General features: G+C 36.1%; 1 non-coding gene and 1 pseudogene across 1 annotated transcript; both read left to right on the forward strand.

The window, feature by feature from the left end:
- The first annotated feature begins 41 nt into the window (after positions 1 to 41).
- Positions 42 to 968, forward strand: LOC139867880 (shikimate O-hydroxycinnamoyltransferase-like; annotated as a pseudogene).
- A 922-nt stretch (positions 969 to 1890) lies between these two features.
- LOC139869639 (U2 spliceosomal RNA) lies at positions 1891 to 2081 on the forward strand. The gene has a single exon (XR_011766236.1). It is a non-coding gene; the product is annotated as a U2 spliceosomal RNA (small nuclear RNA).
- Positions 2082 to 26975: the final 24894 nt, after the last annotated feature.

A 26975-nucleotide genomic window follows, 5' to 3' on the forward strand; every position in this document is an offset into this window, starting at 1 on the left:
TATGTTGTTTCTTCCCGTGTTTTGAAAAGGGTATTTTAGGAATGAGGGTTTTAACCATTCATTTATTAGCTAATATTTTTAGTGGATAATTAAATACCCAATATTAGTGGATAATTAAGGACCCTTCGATCAAGGGGTATTATAATGTAATTTTTTAATCTAATGGTAATTAAGGGGATTTTGAAAACATTTATTAGCTAATCGAGACTCTCTTTTAATGTATATAGTGATAGTGATTTACACAAATAATTTTTCAAATTAATATTTAAATGTATAGAGTACAATCCGACTAATCCCCGAATTTCCGATTACTCCTTTCAAAGTCCAGACCGATTAATTCCCCAATTGTTCCTAGCTAGAAACCAACTCAATGCACTAAAAGCCAAATCTTAGGAAGATGGCAACACAATCAATTATAGCTCTTATGAAATGCTTTCGGGGTCATGTTTCGAGGTCTGTATATAAAGCCCATGACTTTGAGAGGATCAGGACATGAAGCTTCACATAGCTACCGATGGGCGAGCCCATCTTCACACATCACTGCCACCTGGCTACTTCGGGAACGTCATATTCACGATGACCCCGAAAGCTGTAGCTGGCGAGCTATAGTTAAAGCGCCTACGTGATATGCCGCTGGTAAAATTCACGACGCTTTAACAAAGATGGACAACGATTATCTAAGATCATCACTTGATTACTTGGAACTTCAGCCCGATCTAAAGGCCTTGGTTCGTGGTGCACATACGTTTAAGTGTCCGAATTCTGGGATAACTAGTTGGGCTAGACTCCCTATTCATGATGCTGACTTTTGATGGGGTCGGCCCATATTCATGGGGCCCGGTGGGATTGCTTATGAAGGGTTGAGTTTTGTGTTACCGAGCCCGATTAATGATGGGAGTTTGTCAATTGCTATTTCGCTGCAAGCAGAACACATGAAGCTTTTTAGCAAATTCTTGTATGATATTTAAGTGGATTTATATTAATTACTCGAATATTATTATCAGTAAAACCTTCCAAGACACATTGTTTGTTGTAAGTCAATGGAGGGTGAAACAGTTTTTCTTCCGCTCATCACACTTAAAATGTAAGTAACAAAGTATGGTTCTATACATAAATACATATCATCACACTTAAAGTTACAGACAAATTACCTTCTTAAGGAACAATCTCGAATTATAGTCTTAAAATGTGAAACAGAGAAGAAAACAGAGTCCAAATGTGATACTTAAGGACCTTTTAAGCTTCAGTTGTGCATTGGTTCGTGGAACTGGAACACGATGACTACGATCAAAATTTTCACCACCACCATGTCTTAGAATATAATCACTCTCATGTATTACTTTGTTTTTGTCGCGAGTTAAGTTAGCAGTTGCTTCCACCCCTGTAGATTATTATGTCTAAATATGATTGTGTATGCAAGTATATAGGGTTAAAAAAGGAAAAATGGATGGTTAATTGCATACTGACCATGAAAATCTTGCTTAAGACTTGAAATATTTGATAGGAGAAGACCATTATTAGCATCAGAACATAAAATTGCATCACATATGAGCACAAAGAAAAGATATATTATGATTTTTGATCTCATATTCATTTGGGATAAGATGCTAAATTAGAATAGTTTTGCACTATCATATAGTGATACCTAAATTGCAGTTAACGGATATCAATGTTTGAAGAAGAATCATGTAAAAGCAACTCTATGAGAGACTTCAACTTGAAGCTTTTACTTTTCCCTTTTTCTTTCTTAAATATTAAATACTATAAATTATTAATATTGGTTGATGGACATGAAAAAGAAAGACTATTTAACTCTTTAGTGATCTTTCTTTGTTGCTGAAAAAGAAAGGCGATTTCACTACATTTATAATTACTTGCATTCTCTAAAGACTACCTTTCTGGGCCTTTTGGCTAAGATCAAGTGTGGTATCTGTTTTTATCAATTTAAACCATTGATTCACTCGGTATTAATCTTATGTTTTATGTGAAGAGACTCATGACAAGTTTCCATTGAACTTTTTGTTGGGGTCATTGCGAGTTGCCTTGGTGCAGTACTATTGCCCTGGCTTGGCTTCCCTCCAAATTCTAGTTAAAAAGTTTTTCAGTAGTGTGATAAACAGAGCTTAATATTTTTAGAACCTAAGTCATAGAGTTGTATAAGCCATAAAGATTGATAATATATACTTCATGAAAGTTCATCTAAGCCTAGATAAAGTACCTCAATTAAACGTCAACTTACGTGCTATTTAGGCAAGTGAGTTGTAACGACCCTGGATTTTCCAACGTTAATTTATTAATAATTATTATTATTAATACGTGTGATTAAACAAATGTATGTTATTACATTTACATGTTGCCATGGTTGCCCGTACTTGACTTTAATTGCCCGAAACGTCTTTGTGACATCCGAGACTTACACGAATAATATTTTTAAATATTATTTACATTCATGATTGATTTTATTAATCATTTTAATTAACTAAGGTTATTAGTTAATTACTTGAGCTTTAATTAGTTTAACTTGTGAATTAATGGAACTTGGGCTTGTTTAGTGTAATGGACTCATGAATTTAGATTTGCAAGCCCACCCTACATCTTCATGGACTTCATTAGCCCATGTCTTTCATATGTAAGTATCATTTTAGATGGTAACTAGTTAGTTTTATGCACATTGGAATCTAGTTGCTTGTTATCCCCATGCATGCACCTCAAGTAACCACCTTTAAGGACAATCTCATGCTAGTAACCATTAAACACTTGCCTTCCCCTTTTTTTTTTGAGCTGCTGACCGTGGGCCTTAGATGGCTTGAAGAGCATTTTGGTTTCATTTTTCATTACTTCACTCTCTTGTTTTCTCTCATTCAAACACACACTTCAACTTGCTTCATTTTTTTCTCTCATCCTTCTCTACATTTTGTAAGTAACAAAGCTTGAGTTCTTCCCTTTCTTCTCTCTTAAAACCGTAGCCTTTGGCTACCAAGATCATCATCATCTTTTGTTACTTGTTGTTTGATTACTTGTTTGTTAATTATTACCTACTTACTAGTTGTTGTTATTTATTACTTGCTTACTAGTTTCAAGAATCAACTCTTTAGTTTGATTCTTCATAATATCTTGTATTTTTCAAGAACACAAGAACATAAACTTACTAGTTTATGATTCTACTTTTATTGTTTCAAAGATTGTAAGTTCATGTGTTGAAATCATACTTGTAGTTCTTGAAGTAAACTTAAAGTTTACTTTACTTAAAGATCAAACTTTGGTTGAATCTTTAAAAGTATGAACAACCATGAACCTTTTACTTATTTACTTAGTTTATCTCTTTATATCATGCACTTTAATTTCATGTTTGTTAGTTAAATGGTCAAGTACTACAAGTTAGTCTTGATCTCATTAATCTTGAACTAAAAGTTAACTTGAAAGTTCAAGAACACATAAATAAGCTTCTTTAACTATAACTTTGTACACTTATGCTTGATCTAGGCTTTTGAGTCTTGGATCTTCAAGATCTAACTAAGAACTATGTTCTACTACTTAAGATCTTGATTTCATATGTTTACTTCAAGTTTGTAACTTGTTTTTACTTTTAAAGTTCATGTAAGTGTTAGATCTAAGACCTTGATGTAACTTTGGTTCATCAACTTCATACAACTCTTAAGTGAGTTGATCTACATGTCTTAGACTCACACTTGTGTCATAATTGTCAAAACTTAGTTAGTATTACTTTTACATTTCATGTATGTGCTAAATCTAAGACTTTGATGAAACTTTGGTTCATCAAAACACTTGCAACACTTAAGTGAGTTGTGCTTCATGTCTTAGACTTGCACTTGGGTTATGATGGTCAAACCATGGTAAAGATGATGTAAACACATCAATGAGTTGTACACTTGAAGCTATATGCATCAAGGATGAGAACCATGATGAACGTCAAGCACCAAAACCCACCGGAACCTACTTATCTTTCTGTTTCTGCTTACAGCCTACTGTTCTGCTGTTTCTGTAACAGGCCAGTAAACCTGGGCTGCTGTAACCTTGATTTTCAAATAGGTCTTTTCGAGTATATAATTTTTCGTTTAAGACTCATCTTAATCCGAGTTACGGTTTAGGATTTATGGCCCTCCGATCGTCACTATGTCCTTTAACGTTGTGCAGAAATTTCTGACCTACTCGCACTTAGACCGTCGCCACGGTCAAACGAAGACGAGTTTGCTTCTGTAAATTTTACCACACTTAAAGGACTCATATACGGAGCCATGGCCACTAGTCTCACCTTAATTCAATAAGGGTAGAGGCCGTGATGACTGATCGAAGTCAGCCTTTGTTTTAAACTACTTTCATAAACGAAACTTACTTTACGTCTTTTGTTTGATGATGAATGATGATGACCCTTAAGACCTTATTTACATACTTTTAAACCTATTCGGACGATTTACTGACTTAGTACTATTTGACTTAGGTTGAGGACCCGTTTGGACGACCTTCATTACTTGCTTACTTTTCCTGACTCGACTTTACCGCTACTTTATCATTGTGAGTTATAGCATTCCCTTTTTACTTTAACTTATTTTGGGAACTGAGAATACATGCGGATTTTATGTTTTACATACTAGGCACGAATGAACATTCCCTTTAGCTCGGTAACGTTTAATCATTGGTTTTTGAACCGTGAACGCGAATCTTAGATATGGATCCATAGGGTTTGACATCCCCACTCGGGCTAGTAGCGCTAGAATTTAACGAGTGTTTAATACTTCATAAACATACGCACTTGCCAAGTGTACTTTCAGGGGGTATAAACGTTAAGTTAGTTACCAAGTGCCCACGGTTAACATATACTTTATCATACTGTTTTGAAACGCTCTTTATAGCACTGAAATCTCGTGGCCTACCTTACTTACTGTTATACTTAAACTATAGCTCACCAACCTTTGTGTTGACATTTTTAAGCATGTTTTTCTCAGGTGCTTAAGGTTAGCTTCCGCTGTGTACTAGTCGTGCTGTAGACACCCGCTGCTTAGAGTTGTCATCGCATGAACTACTTTACCTTGCATTCAAACTTTAGTACTTTTGAACTATGACTTGTAACGACCATTGTGGTCACATACACTTATTATTTGCTTCTACTTAGTGAAGCGTGCTTTTGGATTGTAAAACATTTGATGTCGGTTATGACGTCACCTTTTTATCGTGAATGCAACTTCTTTTATTACAGCATATAGTACTTAACCTTGTAATGATCCTGCTGTTGATGATTCATACATGATGGTTTTGTACGGGGAATCACATTTGGTATCAGAGCATTGGTTGTAGGGAATTAGGTTGCATTAGTGAGTCTAAGACCGACCCGAGTAGGATTCACTAATAGGACTAATCTACAACTTGCTTGTTTACTTGTTTCCGCTGAACTTATTGCATGCTGCTGCTTACTTTTACTGCTATATGCCGTATGATATTACATGATTTCACTACTGTATGATATTACTTGCTTTCGATTGCATGCTACTTCTGTACGATTCGTTATTATTGTCATGCTACTTATTGTTATACATGATTTAAACTGTTGGCCTAATGCGTGCTTGCTTTATGACTTACTGACATGGAAAATTTATTTTTACTTGTTCAGATGTCGGATGTTCCACCTGCTATCGTTTTGGGCAGTTTAGACTCGTCAGCCACCCCACCTGCTGCTGCTGCCGACACACCGATCCCGCTACCCACGAGTGACCCCGGCGCTTCATCTTCCGGGACTAGCAGCCAGGCGCCTGCACCAGTGGCTACTATTGACGGACACGTGGACCCTACGGAGATTCCAGCTCCGTCTGCTCCCGGATCCTCGGAGCCACAGCCCCGCATCGGTGGTGTTGTCATTCCCGCGGAGTTCGGGGAAGGGCCATTCCGTAACCATATGCGCATGCCGTGCCGACGCGCTCCTAATGGACGTTTAGTGCAGATTCCGCCATTCAGATACAGACCGATGATGGCTGCTCATGGATGACCAGTTCAGCCACCCGTGTCACCACCACATGATTCTGATGATCCTTCATCCGATGACTCCTCTACAGATGACTCCAGTGACTCCGACGAAGAGAACTTTGATGACGTACCTATACAGGCACCCTCCACCCCGCCGAAGAAGCGGTACCGTCCTGATGGCACCGTCATTCCAGGGGTGAATGGAGGTCGTGCTTTCCCCGTTACGTACTGACTATTTCTGGAGCCGGGACATCTGCACCCCGTTTCGTGCGGTCTGCACCATCCGCTCCACCGGCCCCACCTGCACCACCAGCACCGCCTGCCCCACCATCTCCCACTGTCGAGGAATTGACAAGGGAGGTGGGAATCCTCCGAGCCCGGGTTACTGAGCTCGAGGAGCAGTTGGCTCAGGTTTTAGACATCATACACCCACCTTCACCGTAGGACCTTTTGTATTAGATTTCATGATGTAATCTAGTTGTATTTTCATATTTCACTTATGTATTGTACGAATCTATCATGATGTATGAAACTTATTATTAATGAATGGAAACTTTGTGATGTTATTTTTGCACAAGTATTCTATTTACGTTACTGTATGGTGTTTTGCGGTACTTGTATCAACTTGCGTTACTCAATTAACATGTGTTGTGCTGTTTACATGTTGGTTGTTATATACTATATTATATATTGAATGCTGGATTTTGACTTGAGTCAAAATGTTTGTATAGAACATCATGGCTAACGGTCGATCCACACCTACTACTGCTCAAATTGAAGAGATGATCCAAGAACGTATAGCCGCAGCCCTAGCAGAAAGAAACCTCCAAGCTCCACCGCCACCACCACCGGTTATTCAACCCGTTCAAAATGGGTGTACTTACAAGGAATTCCAGAGCTGTAAACCACATAACTTCAGCGGCACCGAGGGACCGGTTGGTCTCACCAGATGGTTCGAGAAACTTGAATCAGTATTCCGAGTTAGCAACTGTTCGGAGGACAACAAAACCAAATTTGCTTCTTGCACGCTATCTGACGGCGCGCTCACATGGTGGAACACAATGGCACAGGCACAAGGCATTGATGAGGCATATGCTACGAAATTGAGAAGCATTTAAGTGTGCCATGATTGAGGAGTATTGTCCGAGAACCGAAATACAAAAGATGGAGATGGAATTCATGCAGTTAAAGGCCGTTGGGACCGACCTTGATAGTTACAACAGGAAATTTTTGGAATTAGCCCTGATGTGTCCGACAATGGTCACCCCAGAATTCAAACGAATGGAAAGGTACTTCTGGGGACTCCCTAAGAGCATTAAGGGAAACGTCACCTCATCCAAACCCCCAAATGTTCCCGAAGCGATGCGCATGGCGCATACTTTAATGAATCAGATAACCATCGATGAACCGGAGAAAACTAAGTCTGAAGCGGGTACTAGTGAGAAACGCAAATGGGATAACCACAACAACAACAACAACAACAGGGGAAGAAACTATGAACAGAACCCGGCGAAACAACATGAGGGTTTCAGAGGAAACAACAACGGTGGAAACCCCAACCCTAACAACAACACCAACTCCAACCCGAACTACAAGGGAACCCTACCTCAATGCAAGAGGTGTTACAAACACCACACTGGGTATTGCAATGTTATCTATGAGAAGTGCCAACGGTCTGGGCATGTTAGAAAAGACTATAAGGTCACCACTTTGAATGGGAAGCCGAATACCAACGGACCGAAGAAGTGTTACGAATGTGGGCAGACGGGCCATTTCAGAAATGCGTGCCCAAACAAGCGAAAAGACGGCGGACCACCCCGCGCTAGAGCTTTCAATGTTAATGCAAGGGACGCACGCGAAAACCCCGACTTGGTGACAGGTATATTCAAAATCAACAATCTTTTAGCTTCTGTCTTGTTTGATACTGGTGCGGATAGAAGTTATGTATGTAGACATTTTTGCGATAAGATTAATTGGTCATTAGTCCCGTTAAAAGAGAGTACGCTTGTCGAGGTCGCCAACGGTAAACTTGAAAAAGTTGACCACATTAGTCGAGGAGCTATTATCAACATTGCTGGTGCAGATTTCGAAATTGACTTGATACCTATCAAACTGGGAAGTTTTGACGTGATCGTCGGTATGGATTGGTTGAGCAAGATAAGGGCCGATATTATCTGCGGAGATAAATCACTTCGCATACCACAAGGAGATGGCGAACCACTGGTTATCTATGGAGAAAGATGTACCTCGAAGTTGAACCTCATTAGTTGCGTGAAAGCGCAAAAGATTATGAAGAAGGGACGTTTTGCTGTCCTAGCACATGTGAAAGCGGTAGAAACTGAGGTGAAGAGCGTGAACGAAGTTCGAATCATGAACGAATTTTCCGATGTCTTCCCTGAAGAATGTAGTGACCCGAACTTTTCCATGTTTATATATATTAAATGAAATTGTTATTTACATGATTAAGTGTTTCCAACATGTTAAGCAATCAAACTTGTTAAGACTTGATTAATTGAAATAGGTTTCATATAGACAATTGACCACCCAAGTTGACAGGTGATTCACGAACGTTAAAACTTGTAAAAACTATATGATGACATATATATGGTTATATATATAGTTAACATGATATTATGATAAGTAAACATATCATTAAGTATATTAACAATGAACTACATATGTAAACACAAGACTACTAACTTAATGATTTTGAAACGAGACATATATGTAACGATTATCGTTGTAACGACATTTAATGTATATATATCATATTAAGAGATATTCGTACATCATAATATCACGATAATATAATAATTTAAAATCTCTTTTGATATTATAAACATTGGGTTAACAACATTTAACAAGATCGTTAACCTAAAGGTTTCAAAACAACACTTACATGTAACGACTAACGATGACTTAACGACTCAGTTAAAATGTATATACATGTAGTGTTTTAATATGTATTCATACACTTTTGAAAGAATTCAAGACACTTATCAAAATACTTCTACTTAACAAAAATGCTTACAATTACATCCTCGTTCAGTTTCATCAACAATTCTACTCGTATGCACCCGTATTCGTACTCGTACAATACACAGCTTTTAGATGTATGTACTATTGGTATATGCACTCCAATGATTAGCTCTTAGCAGCCCATGTGAGTCACCTAACACATGTGGGAACCATCATTTGGCAACTAGCATGAAATATCTCATAAAATTACAAAAATATGAGTAATCATTCATGACTTATTTACATGAAAACAAAATTACATATCCTTTATATCTAATCCATAAACCAACGACCAAAAACACCTACAAACACTTTTATTCTTCAATTTTCTTCATCTAATTGATCTCTCTCAAGTTCTATCTTCAAGTTCTAAGTGTTCTTCATAAATTCCAAAAGTTCTAGTTTCATAAAATCAAGAATACTTCCAAGATTGCAAGTTTACTTCCAAGTTTTCTAAATCCATTCCAAGTAATCATCCAAGATCAAGAAACCTTTGTTACTTACAGTAGGTTATCTTTCTAATACAAGGTAATAATCATATTCAAACTTTAATTCAATTTCTATAACTATAACAATTTTATTTCGAGTGGAAATCTTACTTGAAATTGTTTTCGTGTCATGATTCTGCTTCAAGAACTTTCAAGCCATCCAAGGATCCTTTGAAGCTAGATCCATTTTTCTCATTTACAGTAGGTTTATCCAAGGAACTTGAGGTAGTAATGATGTTCATAACATCATTCGATTCATACATAAAAAGCTGTCTTATTCAACGTTACAATCTTGTAATCACTAGAACATAGTTTAGTTAATTCTAAACTTGTTAGCAAATAAATTTAATCCTTCTAACTAGAATTTTAAAATCAACTAAACACATGTTCTCGATCTATATGATATGTTAACTTAATGATTTAAAACCCAGAAACACGATAAACACCATAAAACTGGATATACGCCGTCGTAGTAAAATCGGGGGCTGTTTTGGTTGGGATAATTAAAAGCTAAGAAGAACTTTGATTTAAAAGCTATACTTCTGGAAAAATGATTTTTCTTATGAACATGAAACTATATCCAAAAATCATGGTTAAACTCAAAGTGAAAGTATGTTTTTCAAAATGGTCATCAAGATGTCGTTCTTTCGACGGAAATGACTACCTCTTTCAAAAACGACTTGTAACTTGTATTTCTGACTATAAACTTATACTTTTTCTGTTTAGATTCATAAATTTAAGTTCAATATGAAACCGTGGCCACTGGAATCACTCAAAACGGATTAGAAACGAAGAAATGGCGAGTAAAACAAGATTGATAAAAACTACTCATTTTACCTACGTGAAAGTTAGTAATAAATCTATTCCAACCATAACCTAATCAACTTATATTGTATATTATGTAATCTTGAGATACCATAGACACGTATACAATGTTTCGACCTATCATGTCGACCCATCTATATATATATTGCGGAACAACCATAGACACTCTATATGTGAATGTTGGAGTTAGCTATACAGGGTTGAGGTTGATTCCAAAATATATATATATAGTTTGAGTTGTGATCAATACTGAGATACGTATACACTGGGTCGTGGATTGATTCAAGATAATATTTATCGATTTATTTCTGTACATCTAACTGTGGACAACTAGTTGTAGGTTACTAACGAGGACAGCTAACTTAATAAACTTAAAACATCAAAATGTATTAAAAGTTTTGTAAATATATTTTGAACATACTTTGATATATATGTATATATTGTTATAGGTTTGTGAATCAACCAGTGGTCAAGTCTTACTTCCCGACGAAGTAAAAATCTGTGAAAGTGAGTTATAGTCCCACTTTTAAAATCTAATATTTTTGGGATGAGAATACATGCAGGTTTTATAAATGATTTACAAAATAGACACAAGTATGTGAAACTACATTCTATGGTTGAATTATCGAAATCGAATATGCCCCTTTTTATTAAGTCTGGTAATCTAAGAATTAGGGAACAGACACCCTAATTGACGCGAATCCTAAAGATAGATCTATTGGGCCTAACAAACCCCATCCAAAGTACCGGATGCTTTAGTACTTCGAAATTTATATCATATCCGAAGGGTATCCCGGAATGATGGGGATATTCTTAAATATGCATCTTGTTAATGTCGGTTACCAGGTGTTCACCATATGAATGATTTTTATCTCTATGTATGGGATGTGTATTGAACTATGAAATCTTGTGGTCTATTGTTACGATTTGATATATATAGGTTAAACCTATAACTCACCAACATTTTTGTTGACGTTTAAAGCATGTTTATTCTCAGGTGAATACTAAGAGCTTCCGCTGTTGCATACTAAAATAAGGACAAGATTTGGAGTCCATGTTTGTATGATATTGTGTAAAAACTGCATTCAAGAAACTGATTTCGATGTAACATATTTGTATTGTAAACCATTATGTAATGGTCGTGTGTAAACAGGATATTTTAGATTATCATTATTTGATAATCTACGTAAAGCTTTTTAAACCTTTATTTATGAAATAAAGGTTATGGTTTATTTTAAAAATGAATGCAGTCTTTGAAAAATGTCTCATATAGAGGTCAAAACTTCGCAACGAAATCAATTAATATGGAACGTTTTTAATCAATAAGAACGGGACATTTCAGTTGGTATCCGAGCGTTGGTCTTAGAGAACCAGAATTTTGCATTAGTGTGTCTTATCGAGTTTGTTAGGATGCATTAGTGAGTCTGGACTTCGACCTTGTTTACTTTAAAAAAAAAAAAAGATTGCTTAACAAATTTTGTTGGAAACTATATATTTTTAACATGTGAATATTATGTGATATATTAATCTCTTAACGTGTTTGATATTATGTGATAGATGTCTACCTCTAGAACAAGTCCCATTGACTCACCTAATAATAATGAAGAGTCAAATGTAAATTGGAATGATTCGTGGACTGATTCACAAGTTCCCGAAGAGGAACCGGAAGAAGAGTCGGAACCGGAAGAAGAATCGGAACCGGAAGAAGAATTGGAACCGGAAGAAGAACCAGTGGGGGAAATAATAAAACAGTTAAGTAGAAGAAAATCCTCAACCAACCGACCAAAGTTAATTATGGTCAACGGTGTTTCCGCCAAGTATTGGGAGAACAATAAGCAAAATATTGGGAGAACAATAAGGAAATTACCGATGAACAATAAGCAAAATATTCCGATGATGTTATAGAAATTACCCCAACTGAATTTAAAAAGCAAAAGAGAACAATAAGGGAAAGGGCATAAAAATAGAGAAATCTGATTCTAACCCCGATGAACTTTATATGTATCGTCAACACCCGTATTTCTTAAGTTGTAACAATAACCCGGGAACCTCTAAACCACCAGGTTTTTCTAGACCAATGTGGAAAACGACGGCTCGTATTAGGGGAACATCATATATCCCTAAAAACTTAGCAAAAAGAACCAAGTTCGAAAAAGAAGAAACGAGTGAGTCGGAATAAGATAGTTGTATTTGTGCGGTGTAATATATGTAATATAGTGTGGTTATGCTTTACGATATATGTAAAAATTGCTTGTATTAATAAGTATCTTTTATGAATCTAACTCTTGTCTATTTTACAGTATAAAAACACAAAATGGATAGACAACCCAATATTTTAGAAGACTTACCCGGAGACATGATTGATGAAATCTTGTCTAGAGTCGGTCAGAATTCCTCGGCACAACTATTTATGGCAAAATCAGTTTGTAAGACATTCGAAGAACGTTCCAAGAATGCCTTGGTTTATAAAAGGCTTTCGTTTGAAAGATGGGGGATATCACATTGGGAAACCCATAAGTTACGATGTGTTTACTTTGACGCATATATTGCGGGGAACCCAAATGCTATTTTACGCAACGGGTTAAGAAATTATTTTGACTCAATGTATCCGAATATAGGACTTCATGATTTAGAAAAAGCGGCTAACATGCAACATAAAGAAGCATGTTATGCTTATGGGTTAGTAATGTTCGCTTCTCATCAAAGTGAGAAAAAGAACATCGGGCTACAACTATTAAACAAAACGTTCCCACAAGTGACGGAGTCGGTAATTGGGGTAAGAAATGAGGTTTTTAGGTTATTACGAGACTGTTGGTCATTACGTAACCTTCGCCCTTTTGACGACGTTACAACACGTTGTCATATTATCGGTCACAACGGTTACGTTCCGCAAGACCAAGGATGGGAAGTGATATTAGTAAAACCAGAATGCATGACTTGTTTCTGGATGTATGAATTACGTGTCTTTGTTGCCTTTGCTGAACGCCTTATTTATTAACTAGAATTATCTTCACAACTACTTTGTATCAAAGTTTTATGTGCTATATTTTATGCTATATATAAAATAGCGGTATTGTAAGTTTGCAAGTTATTGTATAAAGGTTTGAATATGATATATATATATATATATATATATATATATATATATATATATATATATATATATATATATATATATATATATATATATATATATATATTTTTTGTGATTAGTTTTTCATATAGAATTGTAGTAGTTGAAATGGTATGTTAGCTACTAAGTATGAACTTAACGGGTAGGTACTACCCGAATTAAAGAGTATAAAACGCTAATATGAAGAAAGAGCTTTTATAAATAAGTTCATATTACGCTACGAAATACTATTGACTACTCTTGATATTCTATATGATTAACTCGTTTCATTTGACTATTTTGAAGGAAATGGCACCGACTACTCTACACACCTTGAATATAAGTGAAGAGGAATTTCGTGCCTTTCTTGCTTCAAACATAGCCGCAGTACAGGCTGCGCTACATACCAACAATAACCTTGGATCTAGCAGTACAGGAAATCGTGTAGGATGCACCTACAAAGAATTCACTGCCTGCAAACCTTTGGAATTTGATGGAACCGAAGGACCGATCGGATTGAAACGGTGGACCGAGAAGGTCGAATCGGTGTTTGCCATAAGTAAGTGTACTGAAGAGGACAAAGTGAAGTACGCTACGCATACCTTCACAGGTTCTGCGTTAACATGGTGGAATACCTATCTAGAGCAAGTGGGACAAGATGATGCTTACGCACTACCGTGGTCAGCATTCAAGCACTTGATGAACGAGAAGTACCGTCTCAGAACCGAGGTCAATAAGCTCAAGACAGAACTTAGAGGGTTACGAACCCAAGGATTTGATATTACCACGTATGAAAGACGATTCACAGAATTGTGCTTATTATGTCCGGGAGCATTCGAAGATGAGGAAGAGAAGATCGACGCGTTTGTGAAAGGATTACCGGAAAGAATCCAAGAAGATATAAGTTCACACGAGCCCGCCTCCATACAACAGGCATGTAGAATGGCTCACAAACTAGTGAACCAGATTGAAGAAAGAATTAAAGAACAGACTGCTGAAGAGGCCAATGTGAAGCAAGTCAAAAGAAAGTGGGAGGAAAACGGTGATAAGAATCACCAATACAACAACAACAGCAATTACAACAATAACCGCAACAACTATCCCAACAATCGCAACATCAATCGCAACTACAACAAATGGACCAACAACAACAACAACAACAACAACAATAACAACAACAACAGTAACTACAACAATCATCCCAATAACAATAATAACCGCAACAACAACAACAATCAGAAGCAGCTATGCCAAAGGTGTGAAAAGTATCACTCTGGGTTCTGCACCAAATTTTGCAACAAGTGTAAAAGAAATGGTCATAGCGTGGCGAAGTGTGAGGTCTACGAACCAGGGGTTAACAGAACGAAAGGAACAAATGGTGTCGGAACGAGTAATGGCGGAGCAAGTAGTGTCGGAGCAAGTTATGCCAATGTAGTTTGTTATAAATGTGGAAAACCGGGCCACATTATTAGAAATTGCCCGAACCAGGAGAACACGAATGGACAAGTTCGCGGAAGAGTTTTCAATATTAATGCGGCAGAGGCACAGGAAGACCCAGAGCTTGTTACGGGTACGTTTCTTATTGACAATAAATCTGCTTACGTTTTATTTGATTCGGGTGCGGATAGAAGCTATATGAGTAGGGATTTTTGTGCTAAATTAAGTTGCCCATTGACGCCTTTGGATAGTAAATTTTTACTCGAATTAGCAAATGGTAAATTAATTTCAGCAGATAATATATGTCAGAATCGAGAAATTAAACTGGTTAGTGAAACATTTAAGATTGACTTGATACCAGTAGAGTTAGGGAGTTTTGATGTGATAATCGGTATGGACTGGTTGAAAGAAGTGAAAGTAGAGATTGTTTGTTACAAAAATGCAATTCGCATTATACGAGAAAAAGGAAAACCCTTAATGGTGTACGGAGAAAAGGGCAACACGAAGCTACATCTTATTAGTAATTTGAAGGCACAAAAACTAATAAGAAAAGGTTGCTATGCTGTTCTAGCACACGTCGAGAAAGTACAAACTGAAGAAAAGAGCATCAATGATGTTCCCGTCGCAAAAGAATTTCCCGATGTATTTCCGAAAGAATTACCGGGATTACCCCCACATAGATCCGTTGAATTTCAAATAGATCTTGTACCAGGAGCTGCACCAATAGCTCGTGCTCCTTACAGACTCGCACCCAGCAAGATGAAAGAACTGCAAAGTCAATTACAAGAACTTTTAGAACGTGGTTTCATTCGACTAAGCACATCACCGTGGGGAGCTCCTGTTTTGTTTGTCAAGAAGAAAGATGGTACATTCAGGTTGTGTATCGACTACCGAGAGTTGAACAAACTTACCATCAAGAACCTCTACCCACTACCGAGAATCGACAACTTATTTGATCAACTACAAGGCTCGTCTGTTTATTCAAAGATTGACTTACGTTCCGGGTATCATCAAATGCGGGTGAAAGAAGATGATATTCCAAAGACTGCTTTTAGGACACGTTATGGTCAATATGAGTTTATGGTTATGCCGTTTGGATTGACTAACGCACCAGCTGTGTTCATGGACCTTATGAACCGAGTGTGTGGACCATACCTTGACAAGTTTGTCATTGTTTTCATTGATGACATACTTATTTACTCAAAGAATGACCAAGAACACGGTGAACATTTGAGAAAGGTGTTAGAAGTATTGAGGAAGGAAGAATTGTACGCTAAGTTTTCAAAGTGTGCATTTTGGTTGGAAGAAGTTCAATTCCTTGATCACATAGTGAACAAAGAAGGTATTCAAGTGGATCCGGCAAAGATAGAAACTGTTGAAAAGTGGGAAACCCAGAAAACTCCAAAGCATATACGCCAATTTTTAGGACTGGCTGGTTATTACAGGAGATTCATTCAAGATTTTTCCAAAATAGCAAAACCCTTGACTGCATTAACGCATAAAGGGAAGAAATTTGAATGGAAGGATGAACAAGATAAAGCGTTTCAATTATTGAAGAAAAAGTTAACTACGGCACCTATATTGTCATTACCTGAAGGGAATGATGATTTTGTGATATATTGTGACGCCTCAAAGCAAGGTCTCGGTTGTGTATTAATGCAACGAACGAAGGTAATTGCTTATGCGTCTAGACAATTGAAGATTCACGAACAGAATTATACGACGCATGATTTGGAATTAGGCACAGTTGTTTTTGCATTAAAGACTTGGAGGCACTACTTATATGGGGTCAAAAGTATTATATATACCGACCACAAAAGTCTTCAACACATATTTAATCAGAAACAACTAAATATGAGGCAGCGTAGGTGGATTGAATTGTTGAATGATTACGACTTTGAGATTAGTTACCACCCGGGGAAGGCAAATGTGGTAGCCGACGCCTTGAGCAGGAAGGACAGAGAACCCATTAGAGTAAAATCTATGAATATAATTATTCGTACTAACCTTACTACTCAAATAAAGGAGGCGCAGCAGTGAGTTGTAAAAGAAGGAAAGTTGAAGAATGAAATACCCAAAGGATCGGAGAAACATCTTAATATTCGGGAAGACGGAACCCGGTATAGGGCTGAAAGAATTTAGGTACCAAAGTTTGGAGATGTGAGAAAAAAGGTACTTAAGGAAGCACATAAAACCAGATATTCAATACATCCCGGAGCGGGGAAGATGTACAAAGATCTCAAGAAACACTTTTGGTGGCCGGGTATGAAAGCCGATATTGCTAAATACATAGGAGAATGTTTGACGTGTTCTAAGGTCAAAGCTGAACATCAGAAATCATCAGGTCTACTTAAACAACCTGAAATCCTGGAATGGAAATGGGAAAATATTACCATGGATTTCATTACTAAATTGCCAAGGACTGCAAGTGGTTATGATACAATTTGGGTAATAGTCGATCGTCTTACCAAGTCAGCACACTTTCTGCCAATGAGAGAAGATGATAAAATGGAGAAGTTGGCGCGATTATACTTGAAGGAAGTTGTCTCCAGACATGGAATACCAGTCTCTATTATCTCAGATAGGGATGGCAGATTTGTTTCAAGATTTTGGCAGACATTGCAACAAGCGTTGGGGACTCGTCTAAACATGAGTACTGCTTATCATCCACAAACTAATGGGAAAAGTGAAAGGACGATACAGACCCTTGAAGATGTAGTGACCCGAACTTTTCCATGTTTATATATATTAATTGAGATTGATATTTACATGATTAAATGTTTCCAACATGTTAAGCAATCAAACTTATTAAGACTTGATTAATTGAAATATGTTTCATATAGACAATTGACCACCCAAGTTGACCGGTGATTCACGAACGTTAAAACTTGTAAAAACTATATGATGACATATATATGGATATATATATAGTGAACATGATACTATGATAAGTAAACATATCATTAAGTATATTAACAATGAACTACATATGTAAAAACAAGACTACTAACTTAATGATTTTTAAACGAGACATATATGTAACGATTATCGTTGTAAAGACATTTAATGTATATATATCATATTAAGAGATATTCATACATGATAATATCATGATAATATAATAATTTAAAATCTCATTTGATATTATAAACATTGGGTTAACAACATTTAACAAGATCGTTAACCTAAAGGTTTCAAAACAACACTTACATGTAACGACTAACGATGACTTAACGACTCAGTTAAAATGTATATACATGTAGTGTTTTAATATGTATTTATACACTTTTGAAAGACTTCAATACACTTATCAAAATACTTCTACTTAACAAAAATGCTTACAATTACATCCTCGTTCAGTTTCATCAACAATTCTACTCGTATGCACCCGTATTCGTACTCGTACAATACACAGCTTTTAGATGTATGTACTATTGGTATATACACTCCAATGATCAGCTCTTAGCAGCCCATGTGAGTCACCTAACACATGTGGGAACCATCATTTGGCAACTAGCATGAAATATCTCATAAAATTACAAAAATATGAGTAATCATTCATGACTTATTTACATGAAAACAAAATTACATATCCTTTATATCTAATCCATACACCAACGACCAAAAACACCTACAAACACTTTCATTCTTCAATTTTCTTCATCTAATTGATCTCTCTCAAGTTCTATCTTCAAGTTCTAAGTGTTCTTCATATATTCTACAAGTTCTAGTTACATAAAATCAAGAATACTTTCAAGTTTGCTAGCTCACTTCCAATCTTGTAAGGTGATCATCCAACCTCAAGAAATCTTTATTTCTTACAGTAGGTTATCATTCTAATACAAGGTAATAATCATATTCAAACTTTGGTTCAATTTCTATAACTATAACAATCTTATTTCAAGTGATGATCTTACTTGAACTTGTTTTCGTGTCATGATTCTGCTTCAAGAACTTCGAGCCATCCAAGGATCCGTTGAAGCTAGATCCATTTTTCTCTTTTACAGTAGGTTTATCCAAGGAACTTAAGGTAGTAATGATGTTCATAACATCATTCGATTCATATATATAAAGCTATCTTATTCGAAGGTTTAAACTTGTAATCACTAGAACATAGTTTAGTTAATTCTAAACTTGTTCGCAAACAAAAGTTAATCCTTCTAACTTGACTTTTAAAATCAACTAAAAACATGTTCTATATCTATATGATATGCTAACTTAATGATTTAAAACCTGGAAACACGAAAAACACCGTAAAACCGGATTTACGCCGTCGTAGTAACACCGCGGGCTGTTTTGGGTTAGTTAATTAAAAACTATGATAAACTTTGATTTAAAAGTTGTTATTCTGAGAAAATGATTTTTATTATGAACATGAAACTATATCCAAAAATTATGGTTAAACTCAAAGTGGAAGTATGTTTTCTAAAATGGTCATCTAGACGTCGTTCTTTCGACTGAAATGACTACCTTTACAAAAACGACTTGTAACTTATTTTTCCGACTATAAACCTATACTTTTTCTGTTTATATTCATAAAATAGAGTTCAATATGAAACCATAGCAATTTGATTCACTCAAAACGGATTTAAAATGAAGAAGTTATGGGTAAAACAAGATTGGATAATTTTTCTCATTTTAGCTACGTGAAAATTGGTAACAAATCTATTCCAAACATAACTTAATCAACTTGTATTGTATATTATGTAATCTTGAGATACCATAGACACGTATACAATGTTTCGACCTATCATGTCGACACATCTATATATATTTCGGAACAACCATAGACACTCTATATGTGAATGTTGGAGTTAGCTATACAGGGTTGAGGTTGATTCCAAAATATATATAGTTTGAGTTGTGATCAATACTGAGATACGTATACACTGGGTCGTGGATTGATTCAAGATAATATTTATCGATTTATTTCTGTACATCTAACTGTGGACAACTAGTTGTAGGTTACTAACGAGGACAGCTGACTTAATAAACTTAAAACATCAAAATATATTAAAAGTGTTGTAAATATATTTTGAACATACTTTGATATATATGTATATATTGTTATAGGTTCGTGAATCAACCAGTGGCCAAGTCTTACTTCCCGACGAAGTAAAAATCTGTGAAAGTGAGTTATAGTCCCACTTTTAAAATCTAATATTTTTGGGATGAGAATACATGCAGGTTTTATAAATGATTTACAAAATAGACACAAGTACATGAAACTACATTCTATGGTTGAATTATCGAAATCGAATATGCCCCTTTTTATTAAGTCTGGTAATCTAAGAATTAGGGAACAGACACCCTAATTGACGCGAATCCTGAAGATAGATCTATTAGGCCTAACAAACCCCATCCAAAGTACCGGATGCTTTAGTACTTCGAAATTTATATCATATCCGAAGGGTGTCCCGAAATGATGGGGATATTCTTATATATGCATCTTGTTAATGTCGGTTACCAGGTGTTCACCATATGAATGATTTTTATCTCTATGTATGGGATGGGTATTGAAATATGAAATCTTGTGGTCTATTATTATGATTTGATAAATATAGGTTAAACCTATAACTCACCAACATTTTTGTTGACATTTTAAGCATGTTTATTCTCAGGTGATTATTAAGAGCTTCCGCTGTCGCATACTTAAATAAGGACGAAATTTGGAGTCCATGCTTGTATGATATTGTGTAAAAACTGCATTCAAGAAACTTATTTTGTTGTAACATATTTGTATTGTAAACCATTATGTAATGGTCGTGTGTATACAGGATATTTTAGATTATCATTATTTGATAATCTACGTAAAGCTTTTTAAACCTTTATTGATGATTTAAAGGTTATGGTTTGTTTTAAAATGAATGCAGTCTTTGAAAAACGTCTCATATAGAGGTCAAAACCTCGCAACGAAATCAATTAATATGGAATGTTTTTAATCAATAAGAACGGGACATTTCAGAAGACATGCTACGAGCATGTGTTATTGATTTCGAAAACAGTTGGGATCGACTCCTACCGTTAGCAGAATTTTCCTACAACAACAGTTACCATTCGAGTATTGAGATGGCGCCGTTTGAAGTACTTTATGATAGAAAGTGCAGGTCTCCAATTTGTTGGAGTGAAGTGGGGGATAGACAGATTACGGGTCCGGAGATAATTCAAGAAACTACCGAGAAGATCATCCAAATTCAACAACGATTGAAAACTGCCCAAAGTCGACAAAAGAGCTATGCGGTCATTAAAAGAAAAGATATAGAATTTGAGATTGGAGAGATGGTCATGCTTAAGGTTTCACCTTGGAAAGGCGTTGTTCGATTTGGTAAACGGGGGAAACTAAATCCAAGGTACATTGGACCATTCAAGATTATAGATCGTGTCGAACCAGTAGCTTACCGACTTGACTTACCGCAACAACTCGCGGCTGGACATAACACTTTCCACGTCTCGAATTTAAAGAAATGTTTTGCTAAAGAAGATCTCACTATTCCGTTAGATGAAATCCAAATCAACGAAAAACTTCAATTTATCGAAGAACCCGTCGAAATAATGGATCGTGAGGTTAAAAGACTTAAGCAAAACAAGATACCAATTGTTAAGGTTCGATGGAATGCTCTTAGAGGACCCGAGTTCACCTGGGAATGAGAAGATCAGATAAAGAAGAAATACCCGCACTTATTTCCAGAAGATACGTCAACACCTCCAACTGCTTAAAATTTCGGGACGAAATTTATTTAACGGGTAGGTACTATAGTGACCCGAATTTTTCCATGTTTATATATATTAAATGAAATTGTTATTTACATGATTAAGTGTTTCCAACATGTTAAGCAATCAAACTTGTTAAGACTTGATTAATTGAAATAGGTTTCATATAGACAATTGATCACCCAAGTTGACCGGTGATTCACGAACGTTAAAACTTGTAAAAACTATATGATGACATATATATGGTTATATATATAGTTAACATGATATTATGATAAGTAAACATATCATTAAGTATATTAACAATGAACTACATATGTAAAAACAAGACTACTAACTTAATGATTTTGAAACGAGACATATATGTAACGATTATCGTTGTAACGACATTTAATGTATATATATCATATTAAGAGATATTCGTACATCATAATATCATGATAATATAATAATTTAAAATCTCTTTTGATATTATAAACATTGGGTTAACAACATTTAACAAGAACGTTAACCTAAAGGTTTCAAAACAACACTTACATGTAACGACTAATGATGACTTAACGACTCAGTTAAAATGTATATACATGTAGTGTTTTAATATGTATTCATACACTTTTGAAAGACTTCAAGACACTTATCAAAATACTTCTACTTAACAAAAATGCTTACAATTACATCCTCGTTCAGTTTCATCAACAATTCTACTCGTATGCACCCGTATTCGTACTCGTACAATACACAGCATTTAGATGTATGTACTATTGGTATATACACTCCAATGATCAGCTCTTAGCAGCCCATGTGAGTCACCTAACACATGTGGGAACCATCATTTGGCAACTAGCATGAAATATCTCATAAAATTACAAAAATATGAGTAATCATTCATGACTTATTTACATGAAAACAAAATTACATATCCTTTATATCTAATCCATACACCAACGACCAAAAACACCTACAAACACTTTTATTCTTCAATTTTATTCATCTAGTTGATCTCTCTCAAGTTCTATCTTCAAGTTCTAAGTGTTCTTCATAAATTCCAAAAGTTCTAGTTTCATAAAATCAAGAATACTTCCAAGATTGCAAGTTTACTTCCAAGTTTTCTAAATCCATTCCAAGTAATCATCCAAAATCAAGAAACCTTTGTTACTTACAGTAGGTTATCTTTCTAATACAAGGTAATAATCATATTCAAACTTTAATTCAATTTCTATAACTATAACAATCTTATTTCGAGTGGAAATCTTACTTGAAATTATTTTCGTGTCATGATTCTGCTTCAAGAACTTTCAAGCCATCCAAGGATCCTTTGAAGCTAGATCCATTTTTCTCATTTCCAGTAGGTTTATCCAAGGAACTTGAGGTAGTAATGATGTTCATAACATCATTCGATTCATACATAAAAAGCTGTCTTATTCAACGTTATAAACTTGTAATCACTAGAACATAGTTTAGTTAATTCTAAACTTGTTCGCAAATAAAGTTAATCCTTCTAACTAGACTTTTAAAATCAACTAAACACATGTTCTATATCTATATGATATGCTAACTTAATGATTTAAAACCCAGAAACACGATAAACACCGTAAAACTGGATATACGCCGTCGTAGTAAAATCGGGGGCTGTTTTGGTTGGGATAATTAAAAGCTAAGAAGAACTTTGATTTAAAAGCTATACTTCTGGAAAAATGATTTTTCTTATGAACATGAAACTATATCCAAAAATCATGGTTAAACTCAAAGTGAAAGTGTGTTTTTCAAAATGGTCATCAAGATGTCGTTCTTTCGACGGAAATGACTACATCTTTCAAAAACGACTTGTAACTTGTATTTCTGACTATAAACTTATACTTTTTCTATTTAGATTCATAAAGTTAAGTTCAATACGAAACCGTGGCCATTGAAATCACTCAAAACGGATTAGAAACGAAGAAATGGCGAGTAAAACAAGATTGATAAAAACTACTCATTTTACCTACGTGAAAGTTAGTAATAAATCTATTCCAACCATAACCTAATCAACTTATATTGTATATTATTTAATCTTGAGATACCATAGACACGTATACAATGTTTTGACCTATCATGTCGACCCATCTATATATATATTGCGGAATAACCATAGACACTCTATATGTGAATGTTAGAGTTAGCTATACAGGGTTGAGGTTGATTCCAAAATATATATATAGTTTGAGTTGTGATCAATACTGAGATACGTATACACTGGGTCGTGGATTGATTCAAGATAATATTTATCGATTTATTTCTGTACATCTAACTGTGGACAACTAGTTGTAGGTTACTAACGAGGACAGCTGACTTAATAAACTTAAAACATCAAAATGTATTAAAAGTTTTGTAAATATATTTTGAACATACTTTGATATATATGTATATATTGTTATAGGTTTGTGAATCAACCAGTGGCCAAGTCTTACTTCCCGACGAAGTAAAAATCTATGAAAGTGAGTTATAGTCCCACTTTTTAAATCTAATATTTTTGGGATGAGAATACATGCAGGTTTTATAAATGATTTACAAAATAGACACAAGTACGTGAAACTACATTCTATGGTTGAATTATCAAAATCGAATATGCCCCTTTTTATTAAGTCTGGTAATCTAAGAATTAGGGAACAGACACCCTAATTGACGCGAATCCTAAAGATAGATCTATTGGGCCTAACAAACCCCATCCAAAGTACCGGATGCTTTAGTACTTCGAAATTTATATCATATCCGAAGGGTGTCCCGGAATGATGGGGATATTCTTAAATATGCATCTTGTTAATGTCGGTTACCAGGTGTTCACCATATGAATGATTTTTATATCTATGTATGGGATGTGTATTGAACTATGAAATCTTGTGGTCTATTGTTACGATTTGATATATATAGGTTAAACCTATAACTCACCAACATTTTTGTTGACGTTTAAAGCATGTTTATTCTCAGGTGAATACTAAGAGCTTCCGCTGTTGCATACTAAAATAAGGACAAGATTTGGAGTCCATGTTTGTATGATATTGTGTAAAAACTGCATTCAAGAAACTGATTTCGATGTAACATATTTGTATTGTAAACCATTATGTAATGGTCGTGTGTAAACAGGATATTTTAGATTATCATTATTTGATAATCTACGTAAAGCTTTTTAAACCTTTATTTATGAAATAAAGGTTATGGTTTGTTTTATAAATGAATGCAGTCTTTGAAAAACATCTCATATAGAGGTCAAAACCTCGCAACGAAATCAATTAATATGGAACGTTTTTAATCAATAAGAACGGGACATTTCAAAGAATTGCTTGGATTACCACCGCCGAGAGCCGTAGAGTTTCAGATCGACTTAGTGCCAGGAGCTGCACCTGTAGCTCGCGCACCTTATAGACTCGCACCTTCTGAGATGCAAGAATTACAGAGTCAACTACAAGAATTACTTGACCGAGGATTTATCCAACCAAGTTTCTCGCCTTGGGGCGCACCTGTGTTGTTTGTGAAGAAGAAGGATGGATCCTTCCGTATGTGTATCGACTACCGTGAACTCAACAAATTGACAATCAAGAATCGGTATCCTCTTCCACGAATTGATGACCTTTTTGATCAACTACAAGGATCGAGTGTCTACTCAAAGATCGATTTGCGATCCGGCTATCACCAGTTGAGGGTGAAGGAAAGTGACGTGATGAAGACTGCATTCAGGACCCGTTATGGTCATTATGAGTTTCTCGTGATGCCATTCGGTTTGACAAATGCACCTGCCGTGTTCATGGACCTCATGAATCGTGTCTGCAAGCCTTACTTGGACAAGTTTGTCATCGTCTTCATAAATGATATCCTCATCTACTCAAAGAGCGAAGAAGAACATGAGCAACACCTCCGATTAGTAATTGAACTCTTGAGACAAGAGCAACTTTACGCCAAATTCTCCAAGTGTGAATTTTGGTTGAAGGAAGTTCAATTTCTGGGTCATGTTATGAGCGACCAGGGTATCAAAGTTGATCCTGCCAAGATTGAAGCCATCAGCAAGTGGGAGACCCCACTACACCAACTCACATTCGCCAATTCCTAGGTCTCGCCGGTTATTACCGAAGGTTTATCGAAGGTTTCTCTCTGATTGCGCGTCCATTGACCGCGCTAACTCACAAGGGCAAGAAGTTCATTTGGGAACCCGCACACGAATCAGCATTCCAAACTTTGAAGAAGAAGTTAACCACCGCACCTATCCTATCACTTCCTGAGGGCAGTGACGACTTTATTGTTTATTGTGATGCATCGAAGAGTGGTTTTGGTTGTGTACTGATGCAACGATCAAAAGTTATTGCCTATGCCTCCCGCCAATTAAAGATTCACGAGCGGAACTACACTACTCATGATCTTGAACTTGGAGCCGTTGTCTTTGCGATCAAATTGTGGAGACATTATTTGTATGGAACTAAGAGCACTATCTTCACCGATCACAAGAGTCTCCAGCACATCTTCGATCAGAAGCAACTGAATATGAGACAGCGTCAATGGATCGAGACACTCAACGACTACGATTGTGAACTCCGTTATCATCCTGGCAAGGCCAATGTTGTAGCTGACGCTTTAAGCCGAAAGGAGAGGACGACACCTCTTCGTGTTAGGGCTCTGAACATCACCATCCATTCGAACCTCAACAGTCAGATCCGAGTAGCCCAAGAAGAGGCCCTCAAGGAGGAAAACATATCTCATGAACATTTGAACATACTTGTCTCTCGATTCGAGGTTAGGGAGTCTGGACTCCGATGTTATGCCGGAAGAATTTGGGTACCTCTTTATGGAGATCTACGGAACCTTATACTTGATGAAGCACACAAGTCGAGATATTCGATTCATCCTGGAAAGGGCAAAATGTACCACGACCTTAAAGAACAGTATTGGTGGCCGAATCTTAAGAAGGACGTTGCGACTTATGTTGGTAAGTGTTTGACTTGCTCGAAGGTTAAAGCCGAGCATCAGAGACCTTTTGGGTTACTTCAACAGCCAGAAATCCCGCAATGGAAGTGGGAAAGGATCACAATGGATTTCATTACTAAGCTGCCGAAGACGGTGGGCGGATACGATACTATTTGGGTTATTGTTGACCGCCTTATCAAATCTGCACACTTTCTAGCGATGAAGGAAACAGATACAATGGAAAGACTTGCCCAATTATACATCAAAGAGGTTGTACCTCGTCATGGTGTACCTTTATCGATCATCTCCGATCGCGATCCCCGTTTTGCTTCTAGATTTTGGCGTTCTTTGCAAGAAGCCATGGGAACTCATCTTGACATGAGTACTGCTTATCACCTCAGACTGACGGACAAAGTGAACGAACGATTCAGACCTTGGAGGACATGTTGCGTGCATGTGTCATTGATTTCGGAAAGGCC

This window comes from Rutidosis leptorrhynchoides, chromosome 9, assembly GCF_046630445.1.
Source record: "Rutidosis leptorrhynchoides isolate AG116_Rl617_1_P2 chromosome 9, CSIRO_AGI_Rlap_v1, whole genome shotgun sequence".
Lineage (NCBI taxonomy): Eukaryota > Viridiplantae > Streptophyta > Magnoliopsida > Asterales > Asteraceae > Rutidosis > Rutidosis leptorrhynchoides.